Source organism: Oryzias latipes, chromosome 1, assembly GCF_002234675.1.
Source record: "Oryzias latipes chromosome 1, ASM223467v1".
In the NCBI taxonomy this organism is placed as follows: Eukaryota; Metazoa; Chordata; class Actinopteri; order Beloniformes; family Adrianichthyidae; genus Oryzias; species Oryzias latipes.
In genome coordinates this window covers 16,360,675-16,377,730 of record NC_019859.2, presented here as the reverse complement: position 1 = coordinate 16,377,730, position 17,056 = coordinate 16,360,675, and the positions used below count along the sequence as shown (strand labels likewise).

Genomic DNA, 17,056 nt, shown 5'->3' with positions numbered 1-17,056 from the left:
TTCATTGATCATTGACGTGCCGTTTCCACGTTAAATGTATAAAAAATACGGAGGGTGGGGGGGGGTTGCAAATTTACTGGTCGCACACTCTCAAATTTTGGTCGCAAAATGCGACAAAATGGTCGCAGTCTGGAGCCCTGCCTTCTGTACTGTACTCTCAAATAATAATTTTAATCATCGATGTGAACAGAAGGCTTCAAATCGCGGAGATTAGCCCCGCCCACCGCGACCCGAGAGTAATTGAATTAAACAGGAGAAAATTTAAAATGATAATAAAAAATACAAAGTACAGTCGGACAAATAGTGACTCAGGTGTATTTCACTGCTCTTCAGACTGCACGAAGCTGTAAATAAATTTGTAAATATGTGGGAATTACATCAGGGTGGATGTGAAAATGCAAATGCAATCCCCTCTTTGCTTTTTCGTTTTAATTATGACACAGAATAAGCGGTTTTAAGTATAAAATGAAAAAGCATTTTGAAATATTGCTTTTTAATATTAATTTTGAGGCATTTGATGCAGCTACATTTTGAAAATGAAAAAGCATTCTGTTAATCCATTTTAATCATCAAATTAGACATTTCTAATTGAATTATGCTACACATTTACAAGATAACGTCTTGAAAATGAAATGTCAAATACCATTTTCATTTTAATTAAGTGACAGAATAAACTGTGTTGAGGAAGGAAATGAAAAAGCATTTTGGTGGATTGCTTTTTCATTTTATTTTTGAGTCAAAAAAATGCAGCTTTGTTTTGAAAATGAAAAAGCATTTCTGGTTTTGACTTTGATTTTTATTTATGCTACAGAATCGCTTCAATAGGAAGTCACATCTATTATAACGGCTGTTTGTCTCCCCCCCCCCCCCCAGAAACTAACAGAACCATAAGCAGCATCCCCTCAAGTTGAGGAAAGGTGAGATATTTTTTCAGTATTACATTTTTTTTGGTGTATGGATGGAAAGTATAGTTAGAGTGATAGATAGATATGCTATGGATTTTTTTCTGTTCCATCAGATTCGGAATTTATTTTAAACCTTTGAATTCTCATTCTGAATGTTTTTTAACCCTAACATTTTGATGACCCCGAAATTCAATGTAAAAAAAAATTTGAGGGAGAAGACGTCGCTTTCCTTGTTTCACTAGAACTAGTCGATCTAAGAACACACCAATATCCAGCCAATCACATCATGATAACGATGTGACGTCAGGGTTCAATACTTTTTCCTAGAGGTAAGACAGGGGAACTGAAAAGGCAAACACTCACCGCCGGTAAGAGTAAAGTGTGGAAAAGCTTCAAATATATAGTTGAAAATGATACAGAAACTTGTGTTGGCTTCGCTGAATGTAGTCAATGTGGTGCTTTGCTTTCATATGAGACCAAAAAGACTGGCACCTTGATGTTGAGCAGGCATTTAAGGAGCTATACTGGCAAAAGTGATGATCATCAACGTCAAACATCTATATTATCATTTGTCCCAAGGACCGCCCCTCTTCGCGCTAAGCAGGCCATCACAGACAAGTGCGTGGACTTTTGCTGTCAGAACCTTAGACCATTTTCCGTAGTCAGTGGCGAAGGTTTCAAAAGTCTGGCCCAAGAATTGATCAATGTTGGGTCAACTTTTGGGCGCGTACCTGTCGACTCGGTCCTCCCCCATTACACCACAGTGTCAAAGGCGTGCGCCAAGAAGGCTGAGGTGAAAAGGAGCTTGTTAATTGAGTGGGTAAAGAATGCTCTGGCAGGTGGCTGGGACATCGCCATGAGTATCAATATGTGGACAGATGATTATAGAAAGATGAGTTATATTGCAATAACTTGTCATTTTACTGAAACGGACTTCAGCTTGGTTGGAAGAACCTTCACCACTGCTGTATTTCCAGCAGAAGACGCCAAAATGGGGAAGAATATAAGAAGAGAACTGGTCCGGCTGCTGGTAAATAGATTTGGTTTGGAAGTATGGGTTACAAATCCGGGCAGTAACATCGTGAAAGCTTTGGAGCCTTACAAGCGCCTCTCGTGCCTTGATCATGTAATCAACACTGTAGTTCGGCATGGCCTGGACAAGGACGCACTGTCTGCAGATGCCCCAGACATCGGAGAAACAATTAGTGCAGCCAAGAGTGTCGTCCGTTTTATCAAGCAATCTGGTCTGGTAGCACAACTATCAAAAACAGTGCTTCAGATGGTTGAAACCAGATTCAGCACCGTTTACTTGATGCTCAAGTCTGTGCGCGAGATATACAATGATTTGTATGAGAAGCTGCAGTCACGCGCAGAGGAGGTGCGCATGGACAACATTGCACCAGATTTATTGGATTTTTTGATCACCTTTCTAGATCCTTTCTATGAAGCACAACGAGAACTGGAAGGAGATAAATATACCACACTGAATCTAGTTTGCCTCTGGAATGAGAGGTTAAAAAAGCACTGTCAACCCAGTTCTGCAGATAATCCTCAGCAGGCGTTTGTGCGCCACAGGCATTCTGAACTTTTGAATCAAAAAGTCAAAATACATATGTTGCACAAAGTTGCACTATTCCTGTGGCCTAACTTCAACAAACTTAGAATGATGACACCGACAGAAGTGTTAGAGGAGCATGCACATGTCCAAACACTCCTGGAAGAAGAAGAAGATGAAAGAGGAGAAGCCACCACTACTTTTGAAAACGAGGAGGACGAGGCGCACACGTTCAGCCCCCTTTCTCCACCTGCAGCAAAACGAAAAAGGGCTTCTTTTTTCAGTGAGTGGGAAAATATGGATGATGACGATGATGCTCCTGTTCAAGATGAGGTTAACTTGTACATTAGTCAAAAGCACGCCATGGCTGTTCACCGAGATTTGCTTGGCTGGTGGAGAATAAACTCGAGTATATACCCGAAATTTGCCAAGTTAGCAAGATCCGTGTTGTGCATACCCGCAAGCAGCAGCAGCAGTGAGCGAGTTTTTAGCGCAGCTGGCCGTACAATAGATCAGCGGAGAACTTCACTGAAACCTGGTACAGTGGACGCAATCTTGTTCCTGCAGGACGACCACAAAATATAAACAAGGTCAGTAATATACTGCTGTTCAAATCACCATTTTAACTATTGTCTGAGGCTTTAATTATTTCCCTTATTTTACAGGAATAAAGACCAGGACACGTCACGACGAGGCTGCAATTTGCAGACCAGGCAGCAGCTTAAACGCTTTCATTGTATTTATATTTTGCACAGTTTGTAACATTTGTTTGTTCATGTTTGCCATTTTTTATTATACATTCACTAAGCTTTTGTTTTTTATTCAAACATAATAGTTTTTCTTGTTTTTCCTTTCTTGTTTGAGTTATTTGTAATTATTAGTAGGCTTATTTTTACACATTTACACACTTTGTTTGGTTCTTTATTTTTTTAAATTATGGTCTTAACACATTATTTTTGTTCTTATTTATTCAAATTAGTAATGTTGTATTTTATGTAGCTTGCTTATTTATATATTACGTTATAGTTTGATTTTTTTTATTCCAAAAGCTTGTTCCTGAAAATGTTCCTATTCATTTTGTTTACAGCAGGTTGTTTTTTGTGTGTTCCAATGCAAATCATTAAGTAAAAGAATGTTATTCTTTATTAATTTCTCTAGTTTATTCAAGTAGATTTATTGTATTTCTGTGTTCTAGCTCTTAGATCATTCTGTTAACTTTTTTTCCTTTTTCAGAACAAGTTGAAGATAGAGAAAATTAAAGCTTTTATTTGTAAAAAAAATTCAATTACAGAAAGAACCTGCACGTGCAGCTCACAGCAACCCGCAGATCTCTGCAGAGCCGCTCAATCCTGGGTCATTATAAACAGTGATTCAGTAAATAGAGTATTTCATTAAAAGTCTTTTGTAGGAAATTTCAAAAATTGTGTTTTAAATGGAACACTTAAACATGTACATGTGATCCAGAACATCACAGAAAAAAGGTTAGTATATGAACAAAAACATAACAATGCTAATCGTAGTCCAAAATCACGACAGACCTAAACATTTAACCCTAGTGCTATCCTATAGGCACTTTAACATTGGGAGTTGGGTCATCTAGACCAGTGTTTTTCAACCAGTGTGCCGCGGCACACTAGTGTGCCGTGGGAGATGGTCAAGTGCGCCGTGGAGAAATTGCCCTCATTAACTGATCTAAAAATATTTTCCATCTCCAGGAAATCAGCTCTTTGTCCATCCAAACAGGCCCTGATAAAACACTGAGTAGTTAGGAATATAAAAGATCTTAAAATTACTTTTTCTTTGTGTTTATTTAATTCTATTAAAGACATTTTGATAAGAATCACGGTACCGCGTTTTAGCTGCAGCTATAAATGTGTAAGGAAAAGTCCCGCCCCTTTAACTGTCTTCGCCAATCATTCTTGGAGGCTTAATCACATGTCCTCAGTCTGACCAATCAGAAGTGGTTAAAGTCTTCACTTCCTTGTTCTTAATTCTGCTGATAGTCGCTCAGTTCTAACAAAAATACCAGCTAGAGCTCGTCTTTAGCTGGTGGTTCATCTCTTAGAAAAAAACAGCCGCAATTTCCTGCTTTTTCTGCCACAATTATCACAAAAATCCACGTGAGATTGCGCGGGGGGGCTGTCGATCAATACAGACCATGAATTTCTGCTTTTTTTTTTTTTGGATGCTGGTGTGCCGCGGGATTTTTGTCAGGGTTAAAGTGTGCCGTGGCTCAAAAAAGGTTGAAAAACACTGATCTAGACCCACTAGACCAGGGGTCGGCAACCTGCGGCTTAGGAGCCGCATGCGGCTCTTTAGCGCTGCCCTAGTGGCTCCCTGGAGCATTTTCAAAAATGTTGGAGTCTGTTGCGAGTCTGTTTGGAACACGTCAAAACATTCCTGAAAAGCAAAGACCTGCTGAACTACCCGCAATTCAGAATAAATATTCAAAGGTTAAAATAATTCAGAATCTGATGGAACAGAAAAACGTCCATAATATGCTTTATTGTCTTTGTCCATTGTAAAATAAAATTGAAGCTAACAAACCGCTCAGCTTTTAGCTACTTCAACGTTAACCATTTTACGTTTGTCTCCTGAATTACCAGATGCAAAAGTCACCGGGGCAGGGGGCGGCGGCGGTGAGGCCGGCAGCGGATGGGCCGGCAGCGGAGAGGCCGGCGGCGGAGGAGCCCGCGGGCCAGGGCCCGTGGGGCAGAGCCCAGCGGCTCAAAGGCCAGCGGCGCAGAGACCGCCACTGCAGTGGCAAAGTGCCACGAATCGAGCCAGGGAGGACCAGAGGCAGGCTGCGGCAAATAGGGTGAGTTCTAAGTCTTTGCTCCAAAACATGATGTTTGTCTTTAACCAAAGTACATTTTAAGAACGATGCATTCGTTATAACATACTCAGTATACTGTATTAAGTTTCAATACTTTTTGAGTGTTTCTCAATTAAAATGCTTTTCATCAGTGCATCCTTTCCACATTCGACACACCGCATTTCTCCACAATATATATTTTTTCAAAGTACAATTTATAGTTACAAACACTCTTTTAAAATTGATTTCAAATAAAAACAGACACTTGCAATTTAGCCTTTTTAGAGTAATCATCATTAAACTGTTTGTTTTCCATCTAGCACACTGACTTATGTAAATGCTTAGTATAGGCACAAAGTTTAAAATTTCACGTCATTTTCTTATAACAATTTTATACACAGATTGTTTGCAGTTTTTCCTAGTGAAGTCAAATGTTTTTATTCTGTTGTCAGGTTCTCCTGGTGAGGCTTCTGGTGCTCGTCAGATCGCCTAATCTGGATTCATGGCCCCCTGTGACCGGATTTGGGGGGGTGGTTAAAGAAAAATGTTCTAAGTCATTTTTGTTTGATATGACTTAGAACAATAAAATGTTATCTTTTAATTAGTTTATATAATATAGTACAATGAATAGAGAAGAGAACAAAGAGTGTTGCTGATGTGTTTTTTTATTTTTTTCATTTTGCATTTCATAGTTTTTTCTCCATTAGGTAAATTTTGAAGAAAATTTTAAAAATCTTATTTATTCAAATTAGTAATGTTGTATTTTATGTAGCTTGCTTATTTATATATTACGTTATAGTTTGATTTTTCTTTATTCCAAAAGCTTGTTCCTGAAAATGTTCCTATTTATTTTGTTTACAGCAGGTTGTTTTTTGTGTGTTCCAATGCAAATCATTAAGTAAAAGAATGTTATTCTTTATTAATTTCTCTAGTTTATTCAAGTAGATTTATTGTATTTCTGTGTTCTAGCTCTTAGATCATTCTGTTAACTTTTTTTCCTTTTTCAGAACAAGTTGAAGATAGAGAAAATTAAAGCTTTTATTTATAAAAAAAATTCAATTCCAGAAAGAACCTGCACGTGCAGCTCACAGCAACCCGCAGATCTCTGCAGAGCCGCTCAATCCTGGGTCATTATAAACAGTGCCGAGAGCCGAGGCCCGCCTAATCCGGATTCATGGCCCCCTGTGAATTTTAAAAATTTAAAAAATTTTAAAAATCTTTTACACAACACAAAATCAACAACCAACTGTCCGTAAGGGACATCCCTGGTAGGGGGTATTGGGCCCTTGGCAACGGTATTTGCAAAGTTCTACTGGCCTCTTTATGCATCTGAGTGTCCACAATCCCCAGATCTTGCGCCCGATACAATTAACTTTCCACGTGTCGCTGACGAGGATGCTGAAGTTCTAGGGAAACCCATCACTATGGCAGAAGTCTCTGAGGCCATTGCTGGTTAGCTGGATTGAGTGTTCCCAGTTTCTGCCTGACTGAGCTCACCTGATCCAGGTGGCCAGTTATAAATGCAGCGGGGTTAGCTGCAAAGCAGACTGTAAGAAGACAATTTAATCATCTCCATTTTCAGGGATCATCTCAGAAAGAATCAACAGATGTTTCAAAAGCCAAGAGAGGAAGAAAGAAAAGGGTTGGTCATGAACATTTTTACTTTTGTCAGTATGAAAGAGTTAGAATATCTTTCTAAGGAGAATGTTAACTACTTTCTAGAGTGACTCAGACCAAGAAAATGAAAAAGATGAAGCCCCTGCAAGTCCTGTCAGTCCGTCTGGTAAGTGTGATGTGCAATGCTGACATCTTCCCAGTGTTAAAAAGGCCCATTGAAGTGCACAGCACAATAGTTTTCAGCCAATGCTCAACAAGTCTTTAGCTGAACAGCGGCAATACGAGGAAGCAAAGAAAGGGGCGCTGAAGAAAGCTGAGCAAGTCATAGAAAACGCAGTAGGTACAAAATATAGATTTACTGTTTTCTTTTTGTTACATTCAAATACAATTAGAAAAAAATGTCTGTTTTTAATTAACAAAACAATGCAGAACACCAAAGTGAAAGAAATTGTGACATTTCATCAAACAAATGTTTTTTTAGAAGTTTATTTGTGCCTAAAACAAACTTTGGATGAAAATGTTTTTATAGAAAAAAGGATGTTCTTTAGTGACAAATCAATAATGAGCAGTAAGTCACATCTAAAACAGCCAAAGACCAGAAACCTTAAAGCGCCTCATGCAGTTTCCTGTCCTCTTCCAGGGGAGATCAGAAGGTCTCTGTGGTTTGCAGACAGAGGCGGTTCAAAGATTTCCAGCCACATCCTTGCTGGAATTCAGTTTTTCCAACACGGGTCCATAGTTTAGTCAAAGGTCTTTGTTTTTGGGTTCAAAGTTTAGCTAATTGGTGTAAAATCCTTCAATTGAATGGAAGTCTGGAGTGCTGCATGTGTTATCACATGCTTTTCTTTCTGTGGTAGTTGGAATTGTGAAATGACATTTCATCTAGACTGAAGTGGTGATTGTTTCAGACTCTACTGACAAGATGACCAACGGTGAGATGAGTCCTGCAGAAAAGAAGGAAGAGATGGAGCAGGAGAAGTTCCTGGAAGACTCCTCAGCAGCAGAAAACCACAGATGTTTGATGGAAAACTTCAGAGTTAAATAAATGGATCCTAAATGTTAAAGGACATTTGTTTTAGGCGTATCCTCTTTTTCCATTAGTGCCTACACTATATTACCAAAAGTATTGGCCTAGCCATCCAAATGATCAGAATCAGTTTTCTAATCACTTTGTCCAGCCACAGGTGCATAAAATCAAACACTTTGGCATGCAGACTGTTTTTACAAACACCTGTGAAAGAATGGGCCGCTCTCAGGAGCTCTGTGTATTCCAGAGTGAGAAATTTTGGTGGAGAAGGAATTATGGTGTGGGCCTGTTTTTCAGGACTTGGGCACGGAGACTAAATCCTTTTTATGGTTTTTATTTTGGCTACTGTAGGCCGTAACCAACGGCGTACAACATGCAGCAACTCTCAATCTCTCCAGAACGCTGAACGACTAACTGAGAGCCAACCCCTCTCTGCATGATGCGTTCAAGGAACTCTGGAACTTAGGAACGACCAACAGCCACCCAGTCTAACTCAGTCCGCTAATATTCAGGGATGTTTGTATCTGGAACCGTCCACTGCTTCTTCCGGGCGATAGGCATTATGGGTAATGTAGGATAATCTAACTCATTTAAATGTCAAAACTATTTGCGTGAAACAAATCCTTTTGGGTTCTGAAAATATGCTGTTTATATTGTCATTAACTTCTACACAGCTCCCATGAAAATTAGCAACATTTAAAAGTGTGATGCCTCTCAATGAATTTAAGCCACATTACTCAAATTCTTTCTCTTTCTTTACGGATTTTCCTGTCTTTATGCCTGTAGGCGTGACGGACGTGAAAGAGCCTGACAAATCAAATATGTAAATCACAAACATACATGGATGGGTTGAAGACAACTTTAAAAACAAATGACAAAAGACACGTGCAATTTGACAAATACAAATTGTAGACCAGCGGTGTCCAAAGTTTTTTTGGTGAGTGCCAAATACAGAAAATTGAGCAAAGGTCCGGGCCGCACACAAGAGGTGACATATTGACACATGATTACTGTGTATTTCTAACTCACCTATAATGTGAAGAACATTGCTCTCAGTGGGAGCAGTGATGCTGATCTGTGCCTCATAAAACAAATGAACGTCAAAATGAAACATTCACTCAGAACGGGTTTATGAGCAGACCAACGAGGACAATTTTAACATTAAACACACATAATTTAAAGAGCTTCATCCTTGTGTCAGACGGAGACAGCTCATAGGAACTTCCTTTACTTCCTAAGCCTGTGCCCTTTGCTCTATGAAGCCTGTGGGGAGACGTGAAGGCCATTATTAGGAGAGACAGGCAGTGTGACGCTGCCAATTACGCGAGGAAAATAGTGAAGGAGGCTTGAATGGACGGCGTGTGTGGACTCACCGCGATGGAAGTCATGATGCCCTGTTGGTGGCGCCCCAAACCCCTGCCTTCCTGCCAGCTGTAACATTTTACTCCCAATATTGTTGCTCGTCAAGCCATCTTTTGTGGGCTGTTCGTAGTTTCTGTTGATTAGAAATGACAGGATGAGATCAAAGCTCTCAGATGATGCTCACAGTGACACTCGCCAGTTTTAACTTACACAACTGGAGCTGAAGCTTGATAGAATTTCCTTTTTGGTGCAAGAGGTTCAGTGACGCCATATTTCCCCCTTCTTTCTGCAGCTCTGTCTATGTATTTCAGCTGTGGACAAAAAACCTTCATTACAGACATTCCTGCAGTGATAAATATGCACAACAAGTTCTGGTTCTGTGCAAAGGTCACAAGAGGTGACATATTGACACATGACTACTGTGTGTATTTCTAACTCACCAATAATGTGGAGAACATTCCTCTCAGTGGAAGCAGTGATGCTGTGCTTTGGATTGAAGGATGGCTGGGATGTCGGGTTGGTGGTTGAGATACGAAGGACTTCACAGAGATGGCTATCTGTCATTCTGGACCTCAGTCTGCTTTTGTTCTTATTTAACAGAGAAAATGTTTGTTCACATATGTATGTTGAGCCGAACAGGCTGATCATTCTTTTTCCGTGGCGTCTCATCAGAGGAAACTTGGCATGATCCAAACTCTGATAGACGTCAGGGAGGGAGAGAAGCTGATATTGACTCTTCAGAGAATCATCACATTGCATTTCAATCAGCTCTAACTGCAGACTCTCCTCCACTTCTTCTGCATCCACCAGGAAGGGGGTCGAGAACTACTTGATTTGTTTTTCAATGACAGAAAAATCTTGAAAACGCTGGTTGAATTCCGTCACAAGAGATGTAATTACAGAAGCATATTTCTCCTTTTTAGCAGAAAGATCTGCCTTTGGAAAAGCAGACTTGATTTCAGACAACGCAGGGCAACCCGGTCTCATCCTAAAATGTGTAGTAGCTACATTTGTCCACATGGAAATGCGTGAGAGTTTTACAAAAACGCCCCCTAAACTGTGAGGCGGATACATTTCATTTTTCTATTCATTTTCTACGAGCCTTCTCAGGATCACGTGACTTTGGAGGTTTTGCCTGCCGTGAACAAAAAACATGGTGGATGCTCGTTCATTTTTCGGTGGAATATCCCATAAAACAAGATATTTTGAGGACTAATTTTTATTTTGACAACATTTCTAGTGAGAAATATACAATTTTCTTTTAAAATATGCTTTCACTTTGGTCATAGTTTGTAGTTTGCTTGTTTCGTTCAACTTTTTACGTTGGAGAAACACGTTAACTTTCATTCATATCTGCAGACGTGCGCATGGGTCACGTGACTAATATGTTTCTCTTTTTTCCGCAGAAAATGCTATGAGTGAATGTGAACTAATTTATTTTTGAAAACATTTCTAGCAGTATATATCCCCTTTATTTTCATAATATTGCAGACATGAAGTTGTTACGTTCAACTTTTCCTCAAAGGATCTTAAAGCGTCTGATCTTTTCCATTCATATATGCGGGCTGACGCCAGTCACGTGACCGACTCTTTTTTTTCCTGTGGAAAATCTCGTAAAAAGGTACGTTGCGATTTATTAATTACTTTTATTTACATTTCTAGGGACCCGTGTATAGGTTCTCGTTCCGTGTTGCGGCGATCAGACTTTGACATGTGACAAACCGGAAAAATGTTGAGTTCAGGGACGGACCAAAGAGTTCTTTAAATTGATTTTGAGCTTTATTAATTTAATATTCTTTTGCATTTTAATTTACACTACGAGTCTAATGGTGTGTGATAAAAACTATAAATATGATAAATGAGATGAAACAATTATTTTGAGTTTATAAAATATTAGCATCTATATTATTTTTTTCTTTAACTGTCAATGTTGACGTATCTCATATATTTGAAGTGCTCTAATTTATCTGTTAAAAACGTTTCACTGTTTCCTGTAGTAATTCTCAATAAAGTTTTAATTGGATAGGATATATTATCTAAAGTAAACAGGCTTTTAAGCCTTCAATTTGCCCCAATTGACATGAAGTGCGCATTTTGAAAAGCCAGTGAACGCAGCGTTATATGGGCACCCCCACCCCACTTCCCCCGAAACCCCCAGATGAACCCAACTACCCCTGGCTGCAGCCTGCAGAATTGCACAACATAGTGGAATGCTGAAACGCTGAGGAATGTGAACACGCTGTGGAATGTTAACCCCGCCCACATTGAGCCCGTCTTCTTTGGTTTTACAAGTTTCCATGTGCAATTTTGCCACCTACCGGTTTTTAAGGAGTTTTTCCTTACAGTGAAGGGGGGGGGGGGGTCTAAGGGCAGGAATATCACTTTAGTCTTTTTTGTTAAAGTTTAGTATTATCCTAATGCATTTGTGGTCCTGAGGGAATTTATTTTTCTTTTGGCAGATGCACACAAACAGGCAGGAGACGGAGGTATCAAGATTAAAATTGTTTTATTACAAACCGTTAAAACCAATTAAAAATGGACCCGTTTAAAAGACATGCACAAACAGATTCAATATGCTGAGGACCAGAAGACTTAAGGGAGGTGGAGGCTCCCAGAGAACAAAGATAAAATTTCAACCCACTCACGTGATGCAGACCACACTCACACACACACTTGTGAACCCTTCACCCAAGGACACGTCACTCCAAACTGGGGGGATAGCCTCCACCTAAAACTCAGGGCTGGCACCTGAGTCCTCAGCACTGAGGGAGGGGGGAAACAAAGGTGGATTACACATAAAATGCACAACTAAAACACAGTACTAAAAGAATTGTATAAAAATGCTAAAAACAAAATAAAAGACACTCTCGTGAGAGAGTGAGTCCGCCCCTGGGTGCTGCTCAATGGACGGAGTGCGGCCGAGCTTTTATTCTTGTTGGTGGTGGAGGATTCAGGCGTGATGCCCCGTTTAGTCCTCCGTTGCTCAGGCTCAGACAGAGGCAGCTGAGGAGCACCTGGGCCCGGCAGAACTCTGGTCAGGAGTCCGCAGGGATTCTGATCACGAGCGGTGACAGTTCCTTAAAATAATTCTAAAATTCAATATATAAAAAGCAGCAGCTGTTCAGCAGGTGGGAGCGTCAGAAAGTCCCGGCGCTGCAAGAACAACAAACATTACCAAAATAAAACAAACAGCTTAAGGCAAACGCAGGACTTGACCCTCGCCAGCTTACCAGACAGACTGTTCGTCACCTGGGAGGCACACTCAATTGCAGAGGCTGTATTTTTCTCAATATCTGTGCCTGCAGGTCTCATCCGGAGCTGAAAGAGCGTGTCAGTAAGAGGAAGCGAACAAACTCCTGTCATTAGCCTACCACCGCTACTTTACCTGTGAGGCTAACCGGAGGTGTGCAAACAGGAAGTGGGCGGTTCCAATGGCCAAATGCTGCCCCTGGCCAAGTGAAGGCTTCTTTGCCTTTTATAGCGCCCCATGAGGCCACTGCTAGTAATCATCTGCCCTACAGCACCTGAGCCAATTAATCCTGCCACACATTCTTTGTATTCATGATCCCTTTTTCATTGTATGTTTTCCTTACTATTACCGGCATGAAGCCCATTGAGACGTCTGTAGTTCGAATTTGCGCTAAATAAAAACAAATATTTAATTGAATTAGAGAATTTATACAGTGATTGCAGTCTTCTTATGCCTTTTACAAGTTTCCATGTGCATGTATTAGGGAGTTAATACATTTTGTCTGGCCTCACAGACTCAAAAAAATAACTCATTGGATGAACTCAATTTAATTGTGGGCAGGATTTCCATCCAACAAATATGAGTAACCCCACCTCAAAAAAAACCTACGCACTGGGTGTGTTGTAGACGTCTATGGTGAAACCCTCCCTCATCACATCACTTGCCACACGTCCCTTGTGAAAAGTAGGCAGGTAGCACACTCCCCCCACTACCCCTATTGAATCGCCATAATCCGTAACCCGCAAACTCACTGCAGCGCAGCAAGCGGACCTCGGCTTCATCATTCATCCCCGACACAATGGCCGAGCTGCGCATCCAATCTGCTCAGATGCTCTCTATGTTTGGCGGCACATACCTGTGTGAACGACTCTTTGATGAAACTAAACAAAACATCACACAGGAGCCGTCTCACTGATCAGCACCTTCACTCAATCCTGAGGATTTCCTCAGCTCAGAGCCTTACCCCGAACATTGAACTTGCACAAAAGATGAGACATCACCAAGTACAGGCTCATCCTCAGACAATTGAGCATCATGGTCTAAAAGCAGATATAGCTCTACTGCAGGAGACCCATTTATCGAATTCTTTGAATCGCCTTATGTGCTGCTTACAATTTCCAGTTATATACTCTGCCAGTTACAACTCCAAACAACGAGGAGTTGCTGTTTTAATTAATAAAAATCTTAATTTTACTCATAAGGATACAGTTACTGACCCAGAAGGCAGATTTGTAATCATTAATATATCCATTCAGAATAAGGACTTTTGTATAGCGAGTGTTTATGGCCCTAATGTTGACGACTCTTCCTTCTTTCACAGATTCTTCACCTCACTCTCAGTTCACTCTGACTCCACAATCATTATAGGAGGAGACGTCAACCTGGTTTTGGACCCTGAACTTGACAGACTCAGCACAGCAGCAAATCAGCGTACATGGCAGTCTGCAAGTATTCTAAAGCAGTACATGAATGATTTGGGTCTCTGCGACGTGTGGCGCTCATGTCACCCAAACACTAAAGGGTTCACCTTTTTCTCTCCAGTTCACCACTCACACTCCCGTTTAGACTATTTATTAATCAGTAACTCTCTTTTAAAAAATATTCAAAGCTCCAATATCCATCCAATTATTATCAGTGATCATGCACCAGTCTCTGTAAACATTTCTAGGGAAAAATCCACACCCTCTGGTACAACCTGGAGGTTTAATACGTCTCTGTTAAAGGACCAGGAATTTCTTGAATACTTTAAAAAAGAGTGGGCAACCTTCTTAGAATTCAACAATACTCCAGACATCCCACCGTGCATTCTTTGGGAAACAGCAAAGGCAGTCATGAGAGGGAAAATCATTTCTTATTCAACGCATAAAAAACGCAAAGAGAAAGTAGATTTATTAGAATTAGAAAATAAAATCAAAACCCTGGAGACTGCTTATGCCGCTTCTGCACAGGAACACATTCTGGGAGATCTGAAAAATTTAAAGCTGAAGTTATATGACATCATTAATAAACGAACACAATTTCAAATACAAAGGCTACGACTTGAAAGATTTGAAAACTCTAATAAATCTGGCAAATTTCTGGCTAATCAGCTTAAAATTAATAGAGAAAATCAACAATCACCTCTATCACGGACCAAACAGGAAATGTCACTCATGACCCGGTCAAGATTAATAACGCATTTGAAAACTTTTATAAAAACTTGTACACACCGCAGATCAATCCGTCAGAGCAAAGTATTGACTCATTTCTTAATAATGTAAACCTACCCAGGCTAAATGAGGATCAAATCACAAACTTACACTCCCCGCTCTCGCTGTCTGAACTTCATGAAGCTCTGTTACTTATGCCCAATGGTAAAGCACCAGGGCCTGACGGCTTTCCTGCTGAGTTTTATAAAGAATTCTGGGAACAACTGGCACCAACATTTTATAAAACGGTCACATCTATTAATGAGAGCCAATCAATGCCACCTAACATGAACTCAGCCAACATAATTCTTCTTCTAAAACCAGACAAAGATCCCACTTGTCCTTCAAGCTATCGCCCTATTTCTTAAATCAATGCAGATGTAAAAATTATCTGCAAAGCACTAGCACAGAGAATAGAAAAAATCACTCCTCACATAATTCACTTCGACCAAACTGGATTCATCAAAGGCAGACACTCGGATGATAATGTCCGTAGACTAGTTAATATAATAGACTTTGCCACCATTGAAAACCAGGAAATGACGGTACTATCGCTGGATGCTGAAAAAGCCTTTGACAGAGTAAATTGGAAGTTCCTTATTGCTGCCCTCCATAAGTTTGGTTTTGGAGAAGCATTCATCAATTGGATCAAAATATTATATCACAACCCCAATGCATCAGTTAGAACTAATAAACAGACTTCAAACGGGTTTTTTCTTGGAAGAGGAACCAGACAGGGCTGCCCACTCTCTCCTTCTCTTTTTGCTATATTCATTGAGCCTTTAGCTGCAGCAATAAGACAGAATGAGAGCATTATAGGAATAAAAACCAAACACAGCCATCATAAAATTAGTCTTTATGCGGATGACATATTACTGTTTTTAAGGAATTTACATTCTGTAAATGAAACAGCAATGATCATAAATGAATTCTCCTCCATATCAGACTATTCCATTAATTGGAATAAGTCTGTTTTATTACCACTCAACAGGAATATGGAACAAAGACTCCCAATTCTAGTTAAAACAGGAAATATCAAATATCTGGGTATCTACTTTTCCCCCAAACTATCAGAACTGGTGCAGCTAAACCACACCCCATTACTGAAAAGCATACAGGACGATCTAACACGCTGGACCAACCTGCCTCTGTCCCTTATGGGCAAGGTAGCCACGGTTAAAATGAAAATCTTACCCAAAGTTAATTATCTCTTCTCAATGATTCCCACACAACCGCCATTAAAATGGTTCAAAACATTAGACTCATCCATATCAAGCTTTCTATGGAACAACAAACCTGCAAGAATTAGTCTAAAAACTTCAGATCAACCTGTCACAGCTACCATTTATTAGCCAAACAGTTAAAAAACAGGATTGTTTCAAAAGCATTAATATAAATGCCACTTTAATAGCCTGGTGGGAATTTCTCAAAAAATCAAAATCATCAATTCAACCGTGCAAAATGACACCCATCTGGAACAACCCGGACATCCTTATTAACAAAAAAATGATTCACTTCCCAGCTTGGCAAGCAGGGGGCATAAAACAACTAGAGCACGTAATTATTGATAGAAGATTCATAACTCCCCAGGAACTTCAAGACAAACATGGAATAAATAACTTCTTGGAATATCAGCAACTTAAATCAAGTATTACTAAAAAGTATAAATTTAAAGACGACGATTTAAAGCTACCAGAGGTAGTTACCACTCTGATTAATTTTTCAATGAATAGAACTCTCTCCAAAATATACAAACTTTTATGTAATTTAGATAACAATATTGCCCTTCCAACAAAAAAATGGGATGCAGATTTGAGCATCAGCACAGATGAAAGCTTCTGGTCAGAACTCTGTCTAAACACCTTTAAACTGACAAAAAGTCCAAATCTGCAGCTAATCCATCTCAAAACTCTTCACAGAATTTACTACACTGGACAGAGGATGTTCAAGATGGGTCTCAGTAACTCAGACATTTGCGAGCACTGTGATAACAATCTACCCGACAGCTACATGCACGCACTGTGGTTCTGCACTCCTGTCCAGGCTCTCTGGCAGCAGGCATGTGCCGATTTATCAGTCTGGCTTAAGGTTTCAATCACGGCCTCACCGTCACTTTGTGTGCTTGGTGACATGAGTGCCATCGATATAGAAGAAGGATTAGCATCTATCATTTTCATAACTCTTTGTATTGCCAAAAAAACTATTTTAATAAATTGGAAAAACAAGAAAAATATAAATATAAGTCAACACAGAAATCTGCTGTTTGATCATATCAGCTTGGAAAAAATGTCAGCCCAAAGCTCAAGTAACTTTGAAACAATTCAGTCTCTCTGGTC

The 17,056-nt window shown here is 39.9% G+C and overlaps 3 long non-coding RNA genes across 4 annotated transcripts; 1 reads left to right on the top strand and 2 right to left on the bottom strand.

Annotated features, from left to right (window-relative positions):
- Positions 1-871: 871 nt before the first annotated feature.
- LOC111948946 lies at positions 872-7,039 on the top strand. Of its 2 annotated transcripts, XR_002874935.1 has the most exons (4): positions 872-917; positions 5,067-5,278; positions 5,728-6,917; positions 6,998-7,039. It is a non-coding gene; the product is annotated as an uncharacterized LOC111948946 (long non-coding RNA). The 2 variants fall into 2 exon arrangements; XR_002874934.1 differs by lacking the exon at positions 872-917 and having other exon boundaries at positions 4,765-5,278.
- A 1,032-nt stretch (positions 7,040-8,071) lies between these two features.
- On the bottom strand, positions 8,072-10,568 carry LOC105358236. Its single transcript, XR_002874921.1, has 4 exons — positions 9,722-10,568; positions 9,492-9,592; positions 9,293-9,414; positions 8,072-9,182 (listed from the first exon to the last, which is right to left on the bottom strand). It is a non-coding gene; the product is annotated as an uncharacterized LOC105358236 (long non-coding RNA).
- A 1,202-nt stretch (positions 10,569-11,770) lies between these two features.
- Positions 11,771-13,017, bottom strand: LOC110014086. Its single transcript, XR_002872955.1, has 2 exons — positions 12,512-13,017; positions 11,771-12,434 (listed from the first exon to the last, which is right to left on the bottom strand). It is a non-coding gene; the product is annotated as an uncharacterized LOC110014086 (long non-coding RNA).
- Positions 13,018-17,056: the final 4,039 nt, after the last annotated feature.